Genomic DNA, 23,138 nt, shown 5'->3' on the forward strand with positions numbered 1-23,138 from the left:
ACCAAAATAAAGTCAAAATGGATTCACAATTTAGATATAAAGGCTAATACTATAAGCAAGTTGGGAGAGCAAGGAATAGTTTACCTGTCTGATTTATGGAGAAGGGAAAAAATTTATGACCAAACAAGAGATAGAGAGCATTACAAAATACAAAATGGATAATTTTAATTATGTTAAATTGAAAAGCTTTTGTACGAACAAAGCCAATGCAACCAAGATTAGGAGGGAAGCAGAAAATTGGGAAACTAGTGTCTCTGATAAAGGCCTCATCTTTAAAATATACAGGGAATGGAGTCAAATTTATGAGAATGCAAGTCATTCTTCAATTGACAAATGGTCAAAGGATATGAACAGGCAATTTTCAGAGGAAGAAATTAAAGATATCTACAGTCATGAAAAAATGCTCTAAATCACTATTTATTAGAGAAATTCAAATCAAAACAGCTGTTAGGTACCCCATCTCACCTGTCAGATTGGCTAACATGACTAAACTGGAAAATTATAAATGCTGGAGAAGATGTGGGAAAATTGGAACACCATTACTTTGTTGTTAGAGTTGTGAACTGATCCAGCCATTCTGGAAGGCAATTTGGAACTATGCCCAAAGGGCTATAAAGATGTGCAAATGCTTTGACCCTGCAATACCACTTCTAGGGCTTTATCCTAAAGAGATACAAGCAGCAAAAAGATCAGTATGTACAAAAATATTTATAGCAGCTCTTTTTGTGGCAGCAAAGAATTGGAAATCAAGGGGATGCCCATCAATTGGGGAATAGCTAAACAAGTTGTGTTATATGAATGCAATAGAATACTATTGTGCTATAAGAAATGAGGAGCAGACATGCTTCATAATAACCTGGAAAGACTTACATGATCTGATGCTGAGTGAGGGGAGCAGAACCAGGAGAACATTATACACGATTACAGATGATGACTAACTCTAATAGACTTGGTTCCTCCCAGCAATGCAAGGTTCTAAGACAGCTCCAAAGGACTCATAATGGACAGAGCTGTTCACATCAAAGAAAGAACTATGGAATCTGAATGCAGATCGAGGCAAACTATTTGCTGTCTCTTTTTTTTTCTCTTTTTTGGCTTTGTTACTTCTTTTTCATGATTCATTCCATTGGTTATAATTCTTCTTTGCAACTTGACTATTGTGAAAATAAGCTTAATGTGAAGGTATATGTAGAACCTATATTAGATTCCGTGCCATTTTGGAGGAAGAGCATGGAGGAGAAGGAGGAGGAGAAAATTTGGAACTCAAAAACTTGTGGAACTTAGTGCTGTAAACTAAAAATTAAAAAAAAAGATGATTCCACTCATCATCAGTACATGGAATGTGTGCACTTACAGACAACACAAAATCTGAAAGATGAACAGCTCTTGTTGCAAGAGAACTCAGCAGGTACCACATCGAAATCGCAGCCCTGAATGAAACAAGGCCGGCAAATGAAGACCAGCCTACTGAAAGGAACTAGATACATGTTTTTCTAGAGTGGTCCTAGTGAAGGAGAGTGTTGTGCAGCTGGTGTAGGTTATGAAAGCTAGTTATGGGTCAAAGACCTATGTTGCCTCTCAACTCACTGCTGATGGAGCCACATTAATTAGTGACAAGGATGTGATCCTAGAGAGATGAGCTGAACACTTCTACAGTGTTTGTAGTATACTGACATCAATCAATGCTGAAGCCACTGACTGTTTACCTCGAGTTGAAGTCAATCCTTCCCTAGCTAAATTCTAATTGAATAAGAGATTTTGAATACCCATAGGCTCCTTTCATGTGGCAAAGCACCCAGAGCAGTTTCTATTTCAGCTGAAATTTACAAGGTGGAGTGTCCATTGCTCATACAACAATTTTCTGGGTTATATGGCAAGAGGAGGTTATCCTATCCCCCCCCCCCCGCCCCCTGGAGTTCAAGGACAGCTCCATTCTTCATCTCTATAAAGGTAAAGGAAATAGATTGTCCTGTGACAATCACTGCGGCAGAGGGAGAGGAGGGCGCTGTGTCTCTCACTCATTGCTGGCATGATTTTTGCCAATAGGTTGATCTTTCACCTGGAAGTAGGTCATCTACCTGATAGCCAGTGTGGCTTCAGAAAGGGCTGAGGAATAGTTGATATGGTGTTTGCTGTTTGACAACTTCAGGAGAAATGCCAGGAGTAGAACCAAGGCTTGTACACAACATTTGCAGATCTGACCAAGGTCTTTGATACTGTTAGTCATGAGGGCTTATGGAAAATTATGTCAAAATTTGGTTGCCCAGAAAAGTTCATTAATATTTCGTGCAAATTTCATGATGGCATGCTTACCCAGGTTCTGGATAATCAGTTATGCTCTTGTGCTTTCCCAGCCACCAATGGAGTGAAACAAAGCTGTGTGCTTACTCCTATGCTTTTTAGCATGATGTTTTCAGCCATGTTGTCAAATGCCTTCAATGAGGACAGAGCCTCAAGGTCAGCTACCATAATGATGGTAAATTCTTCAACTTGGAAAGGCTACAAGCCAAGATCAAAGTGGATGGAGTGTCGGTTTATGATTTCCTGTTTGCAGATGATTATGCACTTAATGTAGCCCCTGAAGCTGAGATCCGACTAAGTATGTGTCAATTTTCTAATTTAGGTCTAACTAGCATCTAGAAAGCAGGTGCTCCTTCAGCCAGCACCACACCATCCATATGTGGAATCATTGGTTACAGCAAATGGAGAAGTTCTCAATGCTATGGATAAGTTAATTTGCCTTGGCAGTATACTTTCTAGGGATGTACACATTGATTAATGAGATTGACACAGACATTGCCAGAGCTAGCTCAGTGTTTGGGAGGCTCTGAAGGAAAGTGTGGGAGAGAATAGGTATTAATTTCCAGACCGAGGGTCTACAGCGCTGTTGTGCTGACCTCACTGTTGTCTACCTGTGAAACCTGGACAGTATACCTGTGCCATGCCTGGACACTAAATTGGCTCCATTTGAATTGTCTTAGGAAGATTCTCAAGATCACCCAGCAAGATAAGATTGCAGACACTGAAGTCCCTCTCTTGAACTAAACTGCCAAGCATTCAAACTCTACTGCAGAGAGGACAAACCCGATGGGCTGGCCATGTTGTTCAAATGCAAACCATATGCTTGCCAAAAGACTATTTTATGTAGAACTCACACAGGGCAAGTGCTTATATGTTGATCAGAAAAAGTGATACAAGGACACTCTCATGGTCTCTCTGAAAAACTTTGGAATTGATTGACACAGGAGACACTAGTATAGGACCACTCAGTATGGTGTTTCCTCATCAGAGAAGGTACTGTGGTCTATGAGCAAAGCAGAATTGAAGTAGCTCAAAAGAAACACAAGATGTGCAAATTTAGAGAATATACCCCAAATGTTCACATGGACTATTTGACTCTGACCTGTGATAGAGCATTCTGAGCTCATCTTGTATCAGTCATAGTTGGACAAACTGTAACTTGACTCTAACATAGTGATGTCATTTTGGGTCCTCTTTGAGAACAAAGGACAACAGTCAACTAACCAAGCAACCAACATGTTTCTATTTATTCCTGTGTTTCCATTTCAAAATGTCTATGCTCATCTGAATTTTTCATTAAGAATTCTTGAAAGTCTTCTATGTCATCAAAGATCCATCTTTTCCTCATATAATTACATGCAACTTTGCTGGGTAAATTATTCTTGGTTGCATGGCTAAATCTTTTGCTTTTTGCTTCTGTAATATTGTACTAGGAATTATCTGTTTCTCTAGAGTAGTGGCTGGTAAATCTTAGGTCATCTTAACTAAGGCTTTTTAAAATATTTTTGCTCTGATTTGGAAAGTCTGGGTTTGCACTAAAATGTTCCTGGGAATTTTCATTTTGTGATTTCTTTAATGATGTAACTGGTGAGTTCTCTCTCCATTTTGCCCTCTGCTTTTAAGAAATCTGGCAGTTTTCTTTTATAATTTCTCGAAATATGATGTCTAGGCTCTTTTTTCTGATCTGGTAGTCCAGTGATTCTTAGATTACCTTTCCTCCATCTATTTTCCAGATCAATTGTTTTTGTTGAGAGGTATCTTGATTTTTTCTATTCTTTAATTTTTTTTTATTTTGTTTCAATATTTCTTGTTGTCTTATGGAGTCATAAGTTTTTATTTAGTTAATTCTAATTTTCAGGGAGTCTGTTGTGTGAATAAGGTTTTATATTTCTTGTACTAAATTAAGTCTCTTTCCAAATTTTTCTTCCATTACTCTCAATTCCCTATTTTTCCTTTAGCACTTGAATTTGGCTTTTAAAACAATTTTTAGCTTTTAAGAACAAAAAACAAAAACCTCTCGTGTATCTTCAAACAATTCTATTTGAAGTCATGCTCTAGTTATGTTTTACTTTAAGGTTTACAGATATTTTAGAGTCATTTCTCTTCTTATACATTTGTGTCTTGAGCATCCCTACTATCATCGTAGCTGTGTGTAACATTGCACGATATTTGTAAATCACTTTGTAACTGTTAAAGCACCATATAAACACTAGTTGTTGTTGTTGTTGTTACTATTATCAAGGGTAGGAATCTTTTTTCTTTTAATTTATTTGCTCATTCTTCCAGCCTACTCCTGACTTTGGACTTTATGTTAGGGCCAACCTCTGTGCACTTCTAAGGAAGATATCCTGAGCTTTCAAGTCCTTTTTCTGCTTTCTTGGAGTATTTAGAGTGTTGTGTTACTTCAGGATATCAGGAATAAGTCAAACTGGCCTCCTGTTTTAGTGTTCCCAAAATTGTGTGCTCTGAGGCAAAGTCTGGTCACTACCTTCCTGATCTGTGCACATTTCTGACCTGGGTTTAGATCTACACAACCCTGCTGTTGACTTGTCCCTGGTTGGAAGTTCTAGTAAAGTGTTTCTGGAATCATCCACTATCAGTTAGTTTATAGATCTGTTGATTTTGAGTGACAAAACAGCAGTCTCCTCTTTGGTCTAAGATTCCTGACCTGGTTATTCTGTTGAAAGTTTCAGACTGGATTGGTGGCTGCTCAGCTCCAGAGCTCAGAGCCACACAGATACTTACTTTCAGTATACAGCCTATGGCCTATAACCTCTCCTTAGCTTGGGAAGCCATTCCCTGGCTGGCACAGGTCCCCTTCTCAGTTCACCCTTGATCTGAGACCCAGACCTATGTATGACAGAGGAGCCTGTTGTTTCCTGTTCAGGACTGTATCCGGTATTCAGTCCAAATTCCATTATGTTGATCTTGCTGTACTAGATAGCCTCAGTCCTCTTTCAGTTTATGAGTGCTAAAATGCTGTGTGGCACAGCTCTGAACAGATCCCATTTCTAGTGGCAACAGACTTCTCTGTCTACCCAGGCTGACCTGGAATGGAAAGATGAATCATTATGTTTTGTTTTGTTTTGTTTTTTTTCTCTTGGATTTTTCAATCAGGATGCAGCATGGTGCATTTTCTAGAACGTTGTGGAGGTGTCATATTGGAAGAGTTCTGCTATCTTTGTACCATTTAGTGTTCCATTGTATCTACTTTTCTTCTAATTTTCAAAATTCCATCTTTTGTGCTCATTTGCTGTTTTGATGTTGTTGCTGCTGCTTTTCTAGTTTTTTTTTTAAATTTCATACTCAGTTCATTGATATTTTCCTTTCTTTTCTTAATGTATGCTCTTAGGAATATGATTTTTCCCCTGAAGCCTTTTTTCTATTTCCTAGAAATTTTGGAATGTTGTCTCATCATTATCACTGTCTTTCATATAATTATTAGTTGCTTCTCTGATTTTTTTTAATTGGACCTACTCATTCAAGATGTCACAGGCTCTCCATTTTGGTTTATATCTTTTTTTGTGGTCCCCATGTTAATTACTATTTTCCTTTATGTTATGTCTTATCAGTGATGTATTTAGTATTTGTTCTCTTCCACATTTGTACATAATTTCTTTGTGCCTTAGAGCATAGAGTACTTTATAACAGGACCTTGTGGTACTGAGAAATATAGTTGTGTATGTGTGTGAGAGAGAAAGAGAGAGAGAGAGAGTGTGTGTGTCTGTGTGTGTGTGTATCTGTATGTGTGTTAGATTTGTCCAGCTCTGAGAGGAATATTAAAATTTACTACTACTACCACTACTACTACTACTACCACTACTACTACTACTACTGTATGTGTGTGTGTCTATATGTATGTGTATAAACACACATATAAATGTATATAGTTTTATATATGCACATATTTGTGTATACATGTATGCATACATACATACAGACAAATAATTCAGATAAACATTCCTTTATGTATTTAGAGAAGGATATGCCATTTTATGTATACATATTTAATACTTAACTTATTTCATGCATAAACATTTCATACATATTCATGTATAGATATATATGTTGCAACTAAAATTCTGAGACACAAAGTTTTCAGATATTAAAAATCAATTTATTAATTAGACTGGCCAAAAATCAATAAATTCATTGGCCTCTCTTGGTAACCAAAGACAAAAAAGGTAGGGTCTTGGGTCATCAAAAATCTCCCTGTTTCCCTCCTGACAAGGTCTTCTAAAGAGCAAATGACAATTCTGATTAGTGGATATTTAATGAGGAGGGGGCTGCAAGTCCTCAATCCCTGTCAAGAGGAGGAGGTCAGCTGAGAAATGAGGCTTGGTCATGAGATTTAGTAACCTCCAAAAAATGAGGCAAGCAAAACCTTTCTACGTCAGGATCTCTCTACCTTTATTTCTCCTTCATGAGCCAGGCTACCCCAAATTCTGATGAAAGAAACAAAGACACAGGAATCTCTCTCCGGGTAGTTCAGACCACCTCAGTTTGGCCTATGTTTGCAGAGTAAACTAAAGACAGAGTCTCATTTGGGTTAAGGAGCAGATTCCTTAGGGGTTAGGAGTTACATTACTTCATTATGCTCTTCAGAGACTGACTGGTTTTTTCAGGAGTGGCGTCTTGACAACAATAGGAGGAAAAAATGGATCACAAATTAATAATTGGTTATTAATATAATAGTATAATATCCATTTCCCCTAGATTGATAGATTTACTGTCTATGTGTCCTTTAAGCATGATATAGTTTTCTACATATAACTTCTAATAGTGTGAATTTTATTTCTGCTTTATCTGGCAGCATGTTTACAAGCTCTGCTTTTTTTTTTATTCACGTGATGCAAAGTAAATTGGGTGCAGTCTTTTTTTTAAAAAAATTATGTATCTTTTCTTTTTAGAAATAATCCCCCCACAATATATATTCAATTTTCTTTTACTTGTCAATTCTGCCACTCTCTTTTTTACTCAATTATATAATCTATTTTCTTTTATTTTATGGTTGCTAAGCTTGTGTTTTCTTCTATTTCTTTCTTTAGATTTTTTTAAAACCTTCTCACTATGTGATGAATCAAATAACTGTCTGGAGATTACAGGAAGATTAAATATATTTTGTTAATTGACAAACATTGGATTTTATTAGCTTTACCATAGAAAGGAAAAAAAATACTTTGCTAACCACTTAGAGGTTCTGATTTGAGCCACTACAAGTAGAGAAGAAGCAAGAGGAGAGGATGCTAATGAAAGTAATTACCTGACTGGAAAGTTTCTGCTGCTACATTGGGGAGGTTGCTTATTTGAAGAGAATATTGCTTTTCAAATTGACTGAAGAAAAAGCTGGGAGGCTTTTGATTGGAAGAGAGCTGCAATTTTAGTTTTTGCATCTCAGCACCACCTATAGTTTGAGAAGAGTGAAGACTTTCAGGGGTGCTTGGTTGCTGTCTACTGACACCATTAGTTTGTGAAGGAAGAGTATAAGGGGCAGAAAGTAGGCTTGAGTGGACCATGTCTAATTCAATTGAGTAAGGAATTAGCTGGGGCTGACTGTCTTGCCTAGGGAGATAACCTCAGGAACTTTGTAGTTCTCTGCTCACGAGAACTTCGACAATGCCTTTTTAAGAGTTGGTATTGTTCTGTCAGTTCAAGAGCAGAAGTGAAGAAGATATGCACAACAGAAAAGGTGAGGACTAGAAATAGTTGTTAGCATTGAAATGGTATTGTGTGAGGCAGATACTTCCTGAAGGGACTAAGGGCATCAAAGCCTTCACTTCATAGTTGTGAGTTTGCCTAGGAATACGAATTTTCCTCACTTTCACAACATTTCTATAGGTGTGTGAGAACTCTTCACCACAGACACTGTGTATATTGGTGGAATAATTTGACACAGTGTGTGAATTGTGATATTTTATTATTATTGAATTTATTTTATATTAAATATTAAATAATTATGTTATAATACTCTTGCTCTTATATTATTTTTGAGTAAATGTTAAGGTTTAATAGCATCATGATGATTAATTTTGTATAAATGGGAAAAGTACCAGCGAGGGCTCATGAACTGTAGTTGTAATTATTGAGTGTATCCCCCATTATAAAGTTAATCTTAGCACTCTGTGAGAGTTTGACTAACACTCACATGGTGATGATACTTTTCTGGGAATCCCAGACATGCTGGTGCAAGGGAAGAATTCATTTTTTCTTTTAATGTTATTGATCTTGACTTCTCTAATGTCAATCTTTTTTATTTAAGGTTTTTTTTAATGTATAAAACCAATTATTCTTTAAATTAAACTTAAATTACTTATTTAAAGAGATTACAGTGCTAGAAAGATATTATATCTGTAATCCAGAAACTAACATGGCTAAATATAGAAAATCTCATCATTAGTAGATCAGCTCTTTCAGGATGAATTTTTTGACCACAGCAACTCATGAAACCAATGAAAACCATGAAACAAAGAAAAACAGCAGCGGTACTGTGCAATACTCTTGAGTTTCCAGATAGATGGAGGCATAGTGACAGAAACTGCTGCGGAGGGTGCTAAGAATCAATTGATATTCCTTTACCTATTGGTAATCTAAAGGTGAGACCCTCATCAAGGGACCGGTTAATGGACATGCTGATGGAGGAACTGAATCTTAATAATATCAATATCCACACTGTAAATGAAAAAAGAAAACAAAAGTTGCAGCTGAATGGAAAGATGCTTCACATATTCTCTTTTGAGGGGTAAATTAAGTTGGCAGAATTGTACTATCAAGTATATAAGAGCAAGTGTAATGCCAATCATGGCAGCACACCTGAGGACTGCTGCTGTCAATAATTTTAAGGATCTAATACCATAGTATAATGAACTCTCTATTTATTCAGAACTAAACATTGGTCAATAAACTAAATCATAACATTCATAGCAACATCCTTAAGAAAAACATATCATTCAATACATATCTCATAACACTCAGTATGAGTTTCTGGATAGATGGAGGCATAGTTACAGAAACTGATGCAGAGGGTGCTAAGAATCAATTTTATTAAATATAATATTTAATATCATTAATAATATTAATATTCATTATAACTCTAATTATTAATTTTATCATTATACATTATTAATATATTATATATAATTACAAATTATTATGTATTATAACAATATTAGTAATAATATTAAATATAATATTTAATAAATGTGGAGTTTCACATATGGTGAGACAGAAAAAAAAGTTTTGGAAAATATTGTTCAAGAATAAGCAACAAGGGGGGCAGCTAGGTGGTGCAGTGAGTAGAGCACTGGCCCTGGCATCGAGAGGACCTGAGTTCAAATTCGGCCTCAGACACTTGACACACTTATCAGCTGTGTGACTTTGGGTAAGTCACTTGCCCTGCCTTCGCCCCTGCTCCCCACCAAAAAAAGATTAAAAAAAAGAATAAACAACAAGAAAAGCGAAAGACTACACATAAACCTCAAACATTTTTAACATAAATATTTTCTTCAATCAATGTTTTGGGTGATACTCCTTATGCTAAGTAACAAATAGCACCATAAAAACTGATATTGATTACATCTTATCATAAAGGAACTAAATAGTTACTAACATAGGTATATTTCAAAATCTTTGTCTACATACTGTCACATCACTGCCTTGTTAGCATAAATGTTCAAATAATTATCAAACAATAAAATAATAAAAACAACAGTATGTGGTATTCAACTGAGGAAGTTATAACTTCTTCCTATGTGAAGGGCTGTTGACACTTTGAAAATGGAAAAGTCATAAAAGAGCAAATACTGACACAGGCTATTATGTTTTAAGCAAATTTAACTGATGTAGAATATTTGCCACAACAAGGAGACAAAAAGGGATGAGAAACTTCCTTTGGCTTCAAACACGTAATCTTTTTGCTCACTAGAGAAATAGCCAAGGAAAAGCCCAAGTGGATTTATAATATAAACTCCTGTGTAAAATCTTACAGAAGAGGATGGGGGAAGATTATGATAAATATCCCCTCAGAAATTATCAGGAATCAATGAAAAGATAAAACAAGTTTGAAGAAAGCTTTGCCCAAGACAACTAGGCAAAATCTTCCCAAAAGTATTTAAGGACTAAACTAAAAGGACTAAAACAAACAAACAAACAAAAAGGAAAAGGTCTAAAAATTTCTGAGCCAAACGCTTTTCTTAAGTTACAATAAATTCTCTAAATTAGGACTCAAACATCTCAGTCCCTGATGGCTGTGCAAAAAGTGACCCAATTTTGAAGACCAGGTTGCAGTGTGATACAGGGGATAGAATATTGGCTCTTAAGTTAGAACCCTGCGCTACACCTGGTCTCAAGGTGGTTTTTGGTTGTTTTTCTTTTGTTTTATTTTCTTTTGTTTTTCATCTATCTTGCCGGGAACCAGGTCCTCCATTTCATTTCCCAACTTTCTCCACACTGTGATATGTCTGTACATCCTTCCTACTTTCCACCACCCCTTTATATGTTGTCTTCTTCCATTATAATGTAAGCTCCTTAATGTCAGGGACTGCTTTGCTTGCCTGTATTTGTGTCCCCAGCATCTAGTCCATAGCAAGTGCTTAATAAATGCATGCCTGCATTCTCAACCTTAACAAAATCTTTATGAAAACATGTAATCTACATGTGCATTGACGGCATCCTTGGAGATGATGTGATCATGGTTCAATGAAATAATTGATAAATAAGCATTTATTAAGTGCCCACAATATTCCAGACTTTGTAGTAAGTACTGGAGCTACAAAGAAAAAAGGTAGCTTTTTACTAACCACTGGGCTTACAAAGGTGGTCTTCAATAAGCTTATTTTTCAGCCTGTCAGGAGACATATCATGTGCAAATATGATTGTATACAAAATAAATACAACGTAATTCCATGTGTAGCTGAGTGATCAGCAAAGGCCTCATGGGGGAGATAGATATTGCATTGAATGACAGAGGTGAGAAGGCAGTGTGTTCTAGGCATGAGGACAACCTATGAAAGGGAATGAAACTGAGAGATAGAATGCCATGTGTGAATCATAACAAGAAGGCCAGACAGGCTGGAATAGAATATTTATGAAAGGGATCAATGTATAATCAGTCTGAAAAAGCAAGTTGGGTCCAGTTGTCAAGAGCTTCAATTATCAAAGTGAAGAAGTTTTAAATTTAATTCTGGATGTAATAAGGAGTGACTGGTTTCTTTAACAAGTGACTTACTCATACCTGAGCTTTAGTAATATTACATTGGCAACTGAGTACAAAATGGACTGAAGAAGGGGGAGACCTAAGGAGATGAGAACCGTGGGGAAGCTATTGAAATAAGACAGACAGGAGGTCTGAGGGAATAAAGGATGAAGACATGAAGAAGGGTGGTGGCTATCTAAGTGAAAAGAAGGGAAGGCATGTGAGAGATGTTGTGTAGGAAGATCTATAGAACTTAATGATTGATAGGAGTGAGGGAGATTGAGGGAACACGGTACCTGAGTGAAATAGGAAAGTTTAAAAATGAGGTAGGGAAAGATAATGAGTGTTGTTTTGCATGTATTTGAGCTTGAGATACCTATGGGATATTCAGTTCAAAACATCCAATAGGTGATGGAAAGGAATCTCTAATGGGTGGCAGAGTAAAAAGAACCTAGGGGACAGCTATCCTCACCCCATCATACCAAATGAATAAGAAAAGCAAACTTCCACCCCCATGCGGCAAATAAAGCACTAATAAGAAGAAGATGCGTGAAAGATAACACAGTAAGATGTTTCTAACAGGAAAAATAACAAGGCAAATTCAACAGCTCATTCCTCATATTACTCTTAGCCCTCATGCCTTGCCCTCCTCCTCCCCGTCCCCCTGCACAGAGGCCACAACCACACTGGGCCAAGCATCTCCAATTTTAGGCATCTGATATCAGAGTTATTCCCTAGTAATAGTCCAGAAAAAAATGATAATGCCAGATTGGGTTAAAGCCTACTAAGCAGAACAGACCTGAGGATAGAAAGGAAAAAAAGGAACATATATAGAAGAGCATGGACTGGGGGATGTGGAGGTGGGGAAGATTATGGAAGAGAGAAAGAAAAAACAAAAGTGTAGTACTGTTAACGTATTTAATACTGTAAGGGAGGAAATGAACAGTCAGTAGTAGTGATAGAAAAGTGGAAAAAAGTCTCAATAGTAAAACCTTCTCTTAATTTTACCTCAGCAGACTACCGGAGAGACAGCCCCCAACATATTGGATGAAGAACTGAAGGAGTTGATCCCAGCTAAAGACACAGAAACACACACACACACACACACACACACACACACAAGCACACACAGATATAGATAGAGAGATAGATTATACTTATATATTGCACCTAGATAATTGACTAGAGGCACAGAGCCATATATACACTCTCAGATATGACCGGTGTCTTGATTTGTTTTTCTTAACCACATATATATATATATAAGGTACTAATGATTTTGTACATAAGAAGTTTGATTATTGATAGCGGAAGAAGATGAAAGTTGAGGGCAGAAAACTAACTTTTGCATAAAAATTAAGATTAAATATTGTGAATTATATAAATGTGAATTATATGTAAACAGCTTGGTTGCTTAAAGAGAACATAAAAAGAACTTGGTCATGAAAAAATGTATTAAATCAATATATAAAGAAAAAATCTATTTTCAGCTAAAATGTGAGGATGGACATAAGAGGATTGATCAAAAACTTAGAGTACCTGTTTGATGATAGAGAAATGATTGAGGCTGCAGGACACTGTGGTCTTTGCAGGTTTCACTACATGAAAGTTTTTAGACTTTGTTTAGCATTTGAGAGGTTAAAATCAAAGTGAAAATCAGTGGAGTTTTGAGACTGTGAAATGATTAAAAGAGGACTTTGGTTTCATGACTAACAGAAAGGTGAGATTCTGATAATAAGTCATTCAGAATGTTGAAAAAGAACAGAACAATAACAAGTAGCTGGAAGGAGCTGATTTAAGAAGACAACAAGAGGAAATTAAGATTGCAACAGGAATATTCACTAACAAGTTCCACTGTTGTGCTGGGAAATGCTAATTGACTGGAGAAAGACTGAAGGTCATTGGAAGAAATAATTCTGCTTATTGGTTTCTGATTTCATTAACAGCTTAAGATGAAACCTGTCAGAAGTCTTTGCTTTGTACCTCCATCTCTGTTTTGAAAGAGAGAGCCAGAAGTAAAAAGATAAACTACGGACTTGCTTTGCTTTTAGACAATGCAGTATTTTGTTGAGTGAAAAGCTGGCTATCTTTTTTTGTATTACCTAGAGGGCAAAATTAAAAGATTTGAAATTCTTTGGTTTGAAAGAATTGCTTACCATTGTAATAGCATAAAAATTCCTTAGGACCATTTTCAAGCGATTGTGAGTTAAATGAGTTTGTCACTGCTTCATTCATTTGAGAGTAGAAGGGAACATATCTGCCCAGAAAGAAAGTGGTGAGGCTGAGTAAAAGCAAAGACTTCCTAGAGCTCCCTCCCAAATCCCTCCCAATACCTTTGAAAATTACTCTAAACAAATTCTAGAGCAGTAAAAACCACAAAATGATAGAGTGAAACAAATTTCCTACCTAAGACAACCTGGAAGGTTAACAGAAAAGGCCTGTGGCACCAGGCTGGGAGAGGAGCACAGTCTAGCACAAAAGGCACCAGAAAAGACTGGGCCTCAGAAAAACCAGAACAGGCCTCAAGGGACTTAATCATTGGCAGCTGGGGTGGTTTCCAGACTTCTCAACCCACAAATGACAAAGACAACTTAGAAGGGCAATAGGAAATGCCTATAGGACCTGGGTAAGAGAGGAGCTTGTTCCAGTCTCAGCTCCAGTGCTTCTGGAGCTCTCACTCCACAGACTATGGGGGGAATTAAGCAGCTGATCAGACAGGGATTGGTGGGATCTCTTTGCTAGCCCTGTGGCAGGAATCTCTTGCTTTAACCATGGTTGGATCTGGGTCGAAGTCCTGGGTGGCAGTCCAGGGGTGAGGAGGAGCGCTGGCATGGAAGAGCTTGTGGAAGCAGTAGAGAGGGAATCCTCTTCACAGTTCCTAGGCAGAAAAGAGTGCTTGTGGTCACTCACAGACCAGAGCACAGGCCAAGAGAGGAGTAAATACCTCTTCTTTGATCACATCACCTTGGAAGAACTGAAAACTTACAGTTCCTTAGAAGTAACTCTGAAAACAGCTGCACAAAATCGCTGAAGCTAGGGACAGTACAACCTCCACACTGGAAGCAAATTTCTACTTTAAGAAAGAGTTTGAAAGTCAAATAATTGGCTGAGAAAATGAGCAAACAGCAGAAAAAAACCTCAGACAATAGAATCTTACTTTGTTGACAAAGAAGATCAAAACATACAACCAGAAGAAAACAACAAAGTCAAAGCTCCTACACCCAAAGCCTCCAAGAAAAATATGAATTGGTTTCAGGCCATGGAAGGGCTCAAAAAGGAATCTGGAATTCAAGTAAGAGAAGTAGAGGAAAAATGGGGAAAAAATTAAAGTGATGCAAGAAAATCACGAAAAACAAGCCAACAGCTTACTAAAGGAGACCCCAAAAATGCTGAAGAAAATAACACCTTAAAACTAGACTAACCCAAATGGAAAAAGAGGTCCAAAAAGGTAAGGAGAAGAATGCCTTAAAAAGCAGGACTGGCTAAGTGGAAAAGGAGGTCCAAAAGCTCACTGAAGAAAGTAATTCCTTAAAGATTAGAAGGGAGCAAATGGAAGCTAATGACTCTATTAAAAATCATGAAATTATAAAATAAAACCAAAGAATGAAAAAATAGAAGACAAAGTGAAATATCTCACTGGAAAAAAACTGGAAAATATATCCAGGAGAGATAATTTAAAAATTATTATTTTTTAAAATTCCTTTTTTATTATTAGTTTACAATACTCCTCCAAGTTTTTGAGTTCCAAATTTTCTCTCTCTCCCTCTCCTCCCCCTCCCCCCCCAAGATGGCATGTAATCCAACATAGGCTATACATAAACCTTCATATTGAACTTATTTACATAATAGTCTAGTTGTAAAGAAGAATTATAACCAATGGAATGAATCATGAGAAAGAAGAAACGAAACCAAAAAGAAGGAAAAAAAGAGAGCAAATAGTTTGCCTCAATCTGCATTCAGACTCCATAATTCTTTCTCTGGGTGCACATAGGTTTTTCCATTAGGAGTCTTTTGGAGCTGTCTTTGAACCTTGCATTGTTGAGAAGAGTCAAGTCTATCAAAGTTAGTACTTACAGATACCATGTGTCTATAGTTGTGTATAATGTTCCCTTGGTTCTGCTCCCTCACCTCACTCAACATTAGTTCAAATAAGTCTTTCCAGATTATAATGAAGTCTGTCTGCTCCTCAATTCTTATAGCACAATTGTATTCCATTACACTCATATACCACAATATGTTTAGCCATTCCCCAATTGATGGGCATCCCCTTGATTTCCAATCCTTTGCCACCACAAAAAAGAGCTACTATAAATATTTTTGTACGTAGTGGTCCATTTCTCACTTGTGTGATCTCTTTGAGGTATAGCCCTAGAAGCGGTATTGCTGGGTCAAAGGGTATGTACATTTTTATAGCCCTTTAGGCATAGTTCCAAATTGCTCTCCAGAATGGCTGGATCAGTTCATAACTCCACCAACAATGCAACATTGTTCCACTTTTCCTCTCCAGCATTTATCATTTTCCTGTTTTGTCATGTTAGCCAATCTGACAGGAAAGATGTGGTACCTAAGAGCTGTTTTGATTTGCATTTCTCTAATCAATAGTGATTTATAGCATTTGATAATTTAAAAATTATTAGACAACCTGAAAACCATGATCAAAAAAAGAGCCTAGACATCATCTTTCAAGAAATTATCAAGGGAAACTGCCCTAATATTTGAAAACCAGAGAGTAAAATAGAAATTAAAAGAATCTACCCATCACTTCCTGAAAGAAATTCCAAAATGAAAACTCTTAGGAATATTGTTGCCAAATTCCAGAGTTTCCAGGTCAAGAAGAAAATATTGCAAGTAGCCAGAAAGAAACAATTCAAGTATTGTGGAAACACAATCAGGATAACACAAGATTTAACAACTTCTACTTTAAGGGATCAGAGGACTTGTAATATGATATTCTGGAGGTCAAAGGAGCTAGGATCATAATCAAGAATCATCTACCTAGTAAAACTGAGTGTAATCCTTCAGGGGGAAAATGAATATTCAATGAAATAGAGGACTTTCTAGCATTCTTGTTGAAAAGACCAAAGGTGAATAGGAAATCTGAATTTCAAATACAAGAATCAAGAGAAGCATGAAAAGATAAACAGGAAAGTGAAATCATAAGGCACTTATTAAAGTTGAACTATTTACATTTCTACATGGAAAGATGATATTTGTAACTCACGAGACCTTTCTAAGTATTAGGATAGTTGTTATAGTTAGTATATCTATATCTATACATTTAGTATACACACACACACAGTTAGTATTGTGTGTGTGTATAGATGGGAGGGCACAGAGTGATTTGTATATGAAGAGCTAAAATCTAAAAAATAAAATTAAGGGGTGAGAGATGAATGTCCTGGGAGAAAGAGAAAAGGAGAGGCAGAAAGGGGTAAATTATCTCACAAAAGAGGCAAGAAAAACCTTTTACAGTGGAGAGGAAGAAGGGGGAGATGAGAGGGAATAAGTGAACCTTACTCTTACTTAATTGGCTTAAGGAGGGAATAATATATACACTCAGTTGGATATGGAAATCTATCTTACCCTACAGCAAAGTAGTGGGGAAGGGGGCAAGAGAGGGGGGATCATAGAAGGGAGGGAAGATGGGGACAAGGGTCAATCAGAAGCAAACCTTTTGAGGCAGGACAGGTTCAAAGGAGAGAATAGAATAAATGGGGGGCAGTATAGCATGGAGGGAAATATAGTCATAACGTCATGATTATTTAAGTGTTTTGCATGAACACACATGCATAACCTATATCAAATTGCTTATCTTCTCAATGAAGGTGGGTGGGTGTATTGTTACTGTATTGTTAATGAAATGGGAAGATCTTTCTTGTCCATTAATAGGCCTATGTGACCTGCCTGAGTCACCTGGAAGCCTGAGTCACATGAGCTTGTGGTGGGAGGAGCTTACCAAATGGGTGGAGCAGGAAGGGTTGGAGCAGGAAGTTGGAGTTAGTTGGAGCTTGGAGAGAGAGAGGAGGCAGAGAGACAGAGCAGCTAGCATGAGTGAGAGAGGGAGTGATTTTGCTTAAGGGAGTTTGTTTGTGGGGAAGCTTGACAGAGGGAAGGCTTAGGGATGGTGGTGCCTCCTTCATTGATAATGTGTTTAGATTTCTTTGTTGCTATGATGGATTTGGCTTTCTGCTGTTTAAATAAATGTTTTGGTTTCATCTTCCATGAGGAGAATCTGTTATATCTTGTGATTCAAACCTGGTGAGACACTGGCATATTCAAAGCAGACACTGTGGGTATCACATTGGTGACATAGTAAGGAGGGAGGAGAGAAGAGAATTTGGAACTCAAAGTTTTAAAAACAAACATTAAAAAATTGTCTTTACATGCAACTGGGAAATGAGATATACAGGGAATGGGGTATAGCAATCTATCTTATCCTAGAGGAAAATAGAAGGGAAGATGATAAGATAAGGAGAGGTGAAAGAAGGGAGGGCATATTGGGGGAAGGGGTAATCAGAATGCATGCTGTCTTGGGGTGGGGAGAGAGGAAAGATGGGGAGAAAATTTGGAACTCAAAATCTTGTGGAAGTGAATGTTGAAAACTAAAAATTAATTAAGTAATTAATTAAAAAATAAAGAAAATGGTGAGGACAAAAGGGGAGAAGTTAGCAGAGAAGTACAGTACAGGTTGTTCCTAAAGAGACCAAAGACATCAAGGTTTTCAGTCTAGATTTGTGAGTCACCCCAAGATATTTTTATATTCATGTTCAACAAGATGCTCCTCCCAGGATAAGCTCATCACTTCTAAACTCACCACCATGCTCCTGACTCAAGCATTGATTGATACTACCTCCCTCACTCTCCTCCCCATCTGATTGGAGGATTGGAGGGTAAAGTACCAAATTCTTCCCAATGCCTTCCTTTATAAAGGACAGAAACTGAACTCAGCTTGTTCCACATTGTATCTGCTCCACTACATGGTTTCAAATCCATGGAACAAAATGGCCCTCCCGAAATATGCTCATCACTTCTAAACACACCACCATGCTGCTACTAACTCAAGTCTCTATTGACATGACCTCCCTTGCCTTCCTCTCCAATTCTGAATGGAGAACTGGAGGGCAGAGTACCAATGCTTTCCTGTAGAGGGCAGAGATTGGACTCAGTTCACTCTACCTTGTATCTGCTTCTCTGCCTGGTTTCAACTTCATGGAATGATGCCCCTGCATTGTGCAGCTCCTGGTAATCATTGTGAATGATTTATTTTTGTAAGTAGGAGTTATGGTTATTCGAATTGAAAATAATGTTGGGACTACCCATTTAGGATCCTGGGATAGTCTATTAACAAAGAAAGAAAGTTTGTCTCCAAATAGTGAGGACCCATTTAAGATGAGATAATATCCAATGCCGGAGGTTAACTGTACAATTGGGAGGAAAGTAGGCATTGGGATATCAGAGGACTAATATCCTAAACCCTGCCTTTGAAATAGTCTAAATAGTTTGCCTATCTTTTCCTCAAAAAGGTCCAATAACTTCACTGGGGCAAGGAACCAGATAGTAGGCTCTTGACATCACTCCCTGGTCACAACAGCACAAAACAGTGGTGAGGAGGAGGAGCTACAGGTATGCTTGAATGATTGGCTGATAGACTGCAGTGGGCAACTCTGGTATGGAAACTTTGCTTATCAACTCAGGGAATCCTCAGTGCATATCCATTTTCAGTATCCTTCTCCTGATGGCTAAGTAAATGTCCTTCTGTTAACCAAAGGATGTCTCATTTCATTCCCACACTGAAAGTTTAAATGTTTGTTTAAATGTTGAAAACAATATTGAACTAAGGAACTGATCTAAAGATTGATAGAGTTTGACAAGGACAAAGGGCAAAGGAGTAAAAGGTGAAGGAAAGTATATAGTAAAACTAGTCAACTAAAAGGTCAAGACTGAAAAGAAAACAGTGAAGCCAGAGCCTGAGTGAAGGACTAGGAGAATTTAGGATTATAGAGATTAAAGTGAGAATGAAGAATGGGTTTCTAAGAAGTGAAGTAAAAGGGAGGATTTAATTTGTGTTCAAAATCAAAGTAGCACAGCTATGAGTAATGGTGAGATCTGAGGCCTCCCTCTCCCAGTAGGTATAAAATTTTGCACGAAACAAACCATAGCAATTTAGAAGGTGGATGAACTGAAGGTCTAGGATTTTGAAGGGGACATCAATATTCATATTAAAATCTCCAACTATGGAAAAAGATTGTGAGTCATGTCCGAACTCCCTGAGAAAGGAGGAAGAGTACCCTGTAAGCCAATAGATCATACATATCTCTATTAGATGACAGAAATGGATGGACTGAACCTCAAAAAAACAGATGGTGAATGGTGATGGAAGATAAAGGGTGGGGAACAGAATATCTTAACCCTTTTTATCTCTAAGCTCAGAATACGAGTGAAGAAGGAACTAATAATGGAGAGAATGGCCAAGTGGACTGTGTCTTCTTGAGGGTCAGGTTTCTCTGAGAGATTTGGAAAGATTGGGTAAAGAAGAAAATAAGGTGAATTGAGGTTTGTAAAGAATCCACTGGTGATCCAAAGGCCACAAAGGAAAGGGAGGGGAAACAACAGAAGGGACAGCAGAATAGTAGGATTGAATAGGATGAGCATTGCAGGGAAGCGTGAGGGGCTTTTCACTCCATGCAATGGTGACTAAATTACTGGAATTGGAGAATCAGGAGGTTGAAATTATTTATTTATAATAACCAGTTCTTTGGAGTTTCTGTCTTTAATGGTTCTGTAGACGATACTGTTGCTGTAGTTCTCTCTCTGGTAGGTGAAGAGTGAGAGTAAGTATCACAGATTTCAGGAAAGAAGTCTATGTGGCCAGATACTGAACTAAACTCACACATGACACCAGCTTGGTAAGTGCAATCTAAGATAGTTGAGGATGAAGAGTGATCTGAACGCACCTTTCTGGTGAAAAATGTCCTTTGCTCGTCAGTCATAATTTCTGAGATCCCAGTCCTCTTCCTAATTAGTGCGACTGACCATTCCTCACTCTCTCATTTTCTGGTCATATGTGTCCTTGATGGTGTACTCTGTGTCATTTATAATGCCTGATTCATTAATGACCCAATGTGCTGGGTATTTATTGGTATATTGACATTTATTTTTACTTTAAAAAAACCCACTAGTAATAGCTAAAACAACTGCCTAACTATTCCACGTGCCATGTATTATGAAGTTTTCTGGTCTTAAACTACATAGCAATATATCCTTGAGAGCAAACAAGCAGCTGGCTTACTTCATTTCTCAGCTGTTGACAACTTTTATTATTTCATTTAACTGCTATTCACAGCTAGATGTAAACATCTTACTTCTCAGCGTGATCTTCTTATCAACGGTAGGTCAGCTTAAAATATTGGGAATCAATACAGTATAAAGCATCAGCCAGTACTAAAAAGGCAAACCTAGAGCAAATTCATTGAATGTCAAATAAAAATAAACACCAACAGTTAAAAATGTAATAAGATAATAAATAAAGCCATAGATTTTAAAATATTTTTAAACCAAAAAACAATTTGACAAGTAAGATATACCTTTACTAGACACAAAACCACTTATAGTATAGGTAATAATGAATTGTTCATGCAGGTAGACAGAACAATTATTTTTCTAAATTTAATATACAGAATACATGCCATTAGTTCCCTTGATGATGAGTTTGGGATTTGGGAAGTAGGGATGACCAGAGAGTTTGGATATAAATATTAGTTAAGTCAAGTAGTTCATTTTAAATTGATTCATATAAACATTTAAAACAAAGTATTTCTCTTCAAGGACTTCTTTTTTTTTTAATCCCAGATATGTAAACACATTTTGTTAATGTGTAGGCACTGGACTCTGTGTCTGCTTCCCCCTTTCATAAGAACCCCAAATGTTCATGCTAATTACCACAATGTGATAGGCGATCTCTGTCAATCAGCTAGCCATACAGTAAGAGACTTGAGGCAGCTTTGTGGCACAGTGGCTAAAGGGCTAGGCTTGGGGTAAGAAAGGTCTGAGTTTAAATGCAGCCTCAGACCCTTACTAGCTGTGTGACACTGGGAAAATCACTTAACCTCTAACTGCCTTATGTTCTGTAAACTGGAATAAAAATAAAGAAGGAAATGATAGAAGGGTCAATCTCATTGAAGAAGTATTTGGGGTTGTTATCAAGGAGAGAAGTGAGTTATGGAAAAAAGGAAAGGAAAGAAAAGAGAAGAGAAGGAAAAGGAAGGGAAGGAAATGAAGGAAAGAGAATGGTAGGGTGTTGCAACAATTTGGCTAGCAGCTGTTGTGGGGGGGTGAAAGACCAATACAAGCCCAACAACAAGAATGCTGTCAGCACAGGTTCTTTTGATCTGCTTTACTAAGGAAAGCAACGTTAAGGGATTAACAATCTTATTTCAATCCAACATACAAATATCATTCACTTAGTTCAGGGGAAAAAGCCAGCACCCTCAACTTCAGAGCAAATACAAACAAATTACAAAGATACATTATAAACAGACCAAATACAATTCATAGTTACCAAGAAACCATCAACATCTAAGTTCAGGAACCAGGGAGCTTATAACAACGGCTGGCCCAGAGTCACATGCCACTCCTCCTGTGGCTCAGAGCCCCAAGGGAGAATGCCAACCTCTAGGTTTATATATCTTGTTCAGGGTCAAAGGTGAGTCACACACGCAACTTACCCACGTGACCTAAAAGGGTCACAAAAATGTGACTTAAACCCAGGTGGTCTACAAGCCTCTGATGTCACAAACATGTCACTCAAACCCATGTAAACTAGGCTTTCCCTTGAGGCAAGGAGGTCATCAAGGACTCCTAATTTAACCAATGAAACAAAGGCCAAACTCTTCAAGGGCACTTGATTGAAAAAGTATTAAAAGCCTGTCTTAATTGCCAATACACTGAGGAAGGAAAGGAAGGAAAAAAAAAACCAAAACAAAATGATATGGATTCTGAGACAGGTTACTAAGATTCTATTCAATTTGCTATTTATTATGTACCTTTTAGGGATTGTGTTTGGTACTATGGATGCTAAGAAAAGAAAAAACAACTCAAAACATCCCCTGCCCTAAAAGAGCTGACAGTCAATTTGGAGAATACATTTACAGAGATATGTTATTATAAAACACGCATAAAAAGTGCAAATTCATATTGCTGGCTATGGTATATTGGAAGGAAGACACTAACAAATGAAAGAATATCAGGGAATATCTTATGCAGGAGCTGGTATTTGGGCTGAGTGCTGAAGGAAGCTGTGGATTCTATGTTGCAGATGTTTGTAGGAAAGGAATTCCTAACCTTCTCTTGCTTGCTCTGTGGAATTGACTAACATAACGAGTACTTCAAAACTTGTGAGATTATAAAAAACTCTTTACTGAATGGAAGAAGTGAGAAAGGAAATCATTTCCATGCCTTTCCCTCTAGTATAACTTTCAAATGACCCTAGATTTTATTTATTCTCTGAAGAAAAACATTCTACCTTCAAAGAGGCATTATCTTCTACCACTACCTCAAAGAATACCCAAGAAAGGACATTAGAAGTAAATCTCTATTGTTTGTATACAATAGTGGAACAGGAGAATCAGACCACAGTTCTCTAAATTGT

The sequence above is a fragment of the Trichosurus vulpecula genome, chromosome 5 (genome assembly GCF_011100635.1).
Source record: "Trichosurus vulpecula isolate mTriVul1 chromosome 5, mTriVul1.pri, whole genome shotgun sequence".
NCBI lineage: Eukaryota > Metazoa > Chordata > Mammalia > Diprotodontia > Phalangeridae > Trichosurus > Trichosurus vulpecula.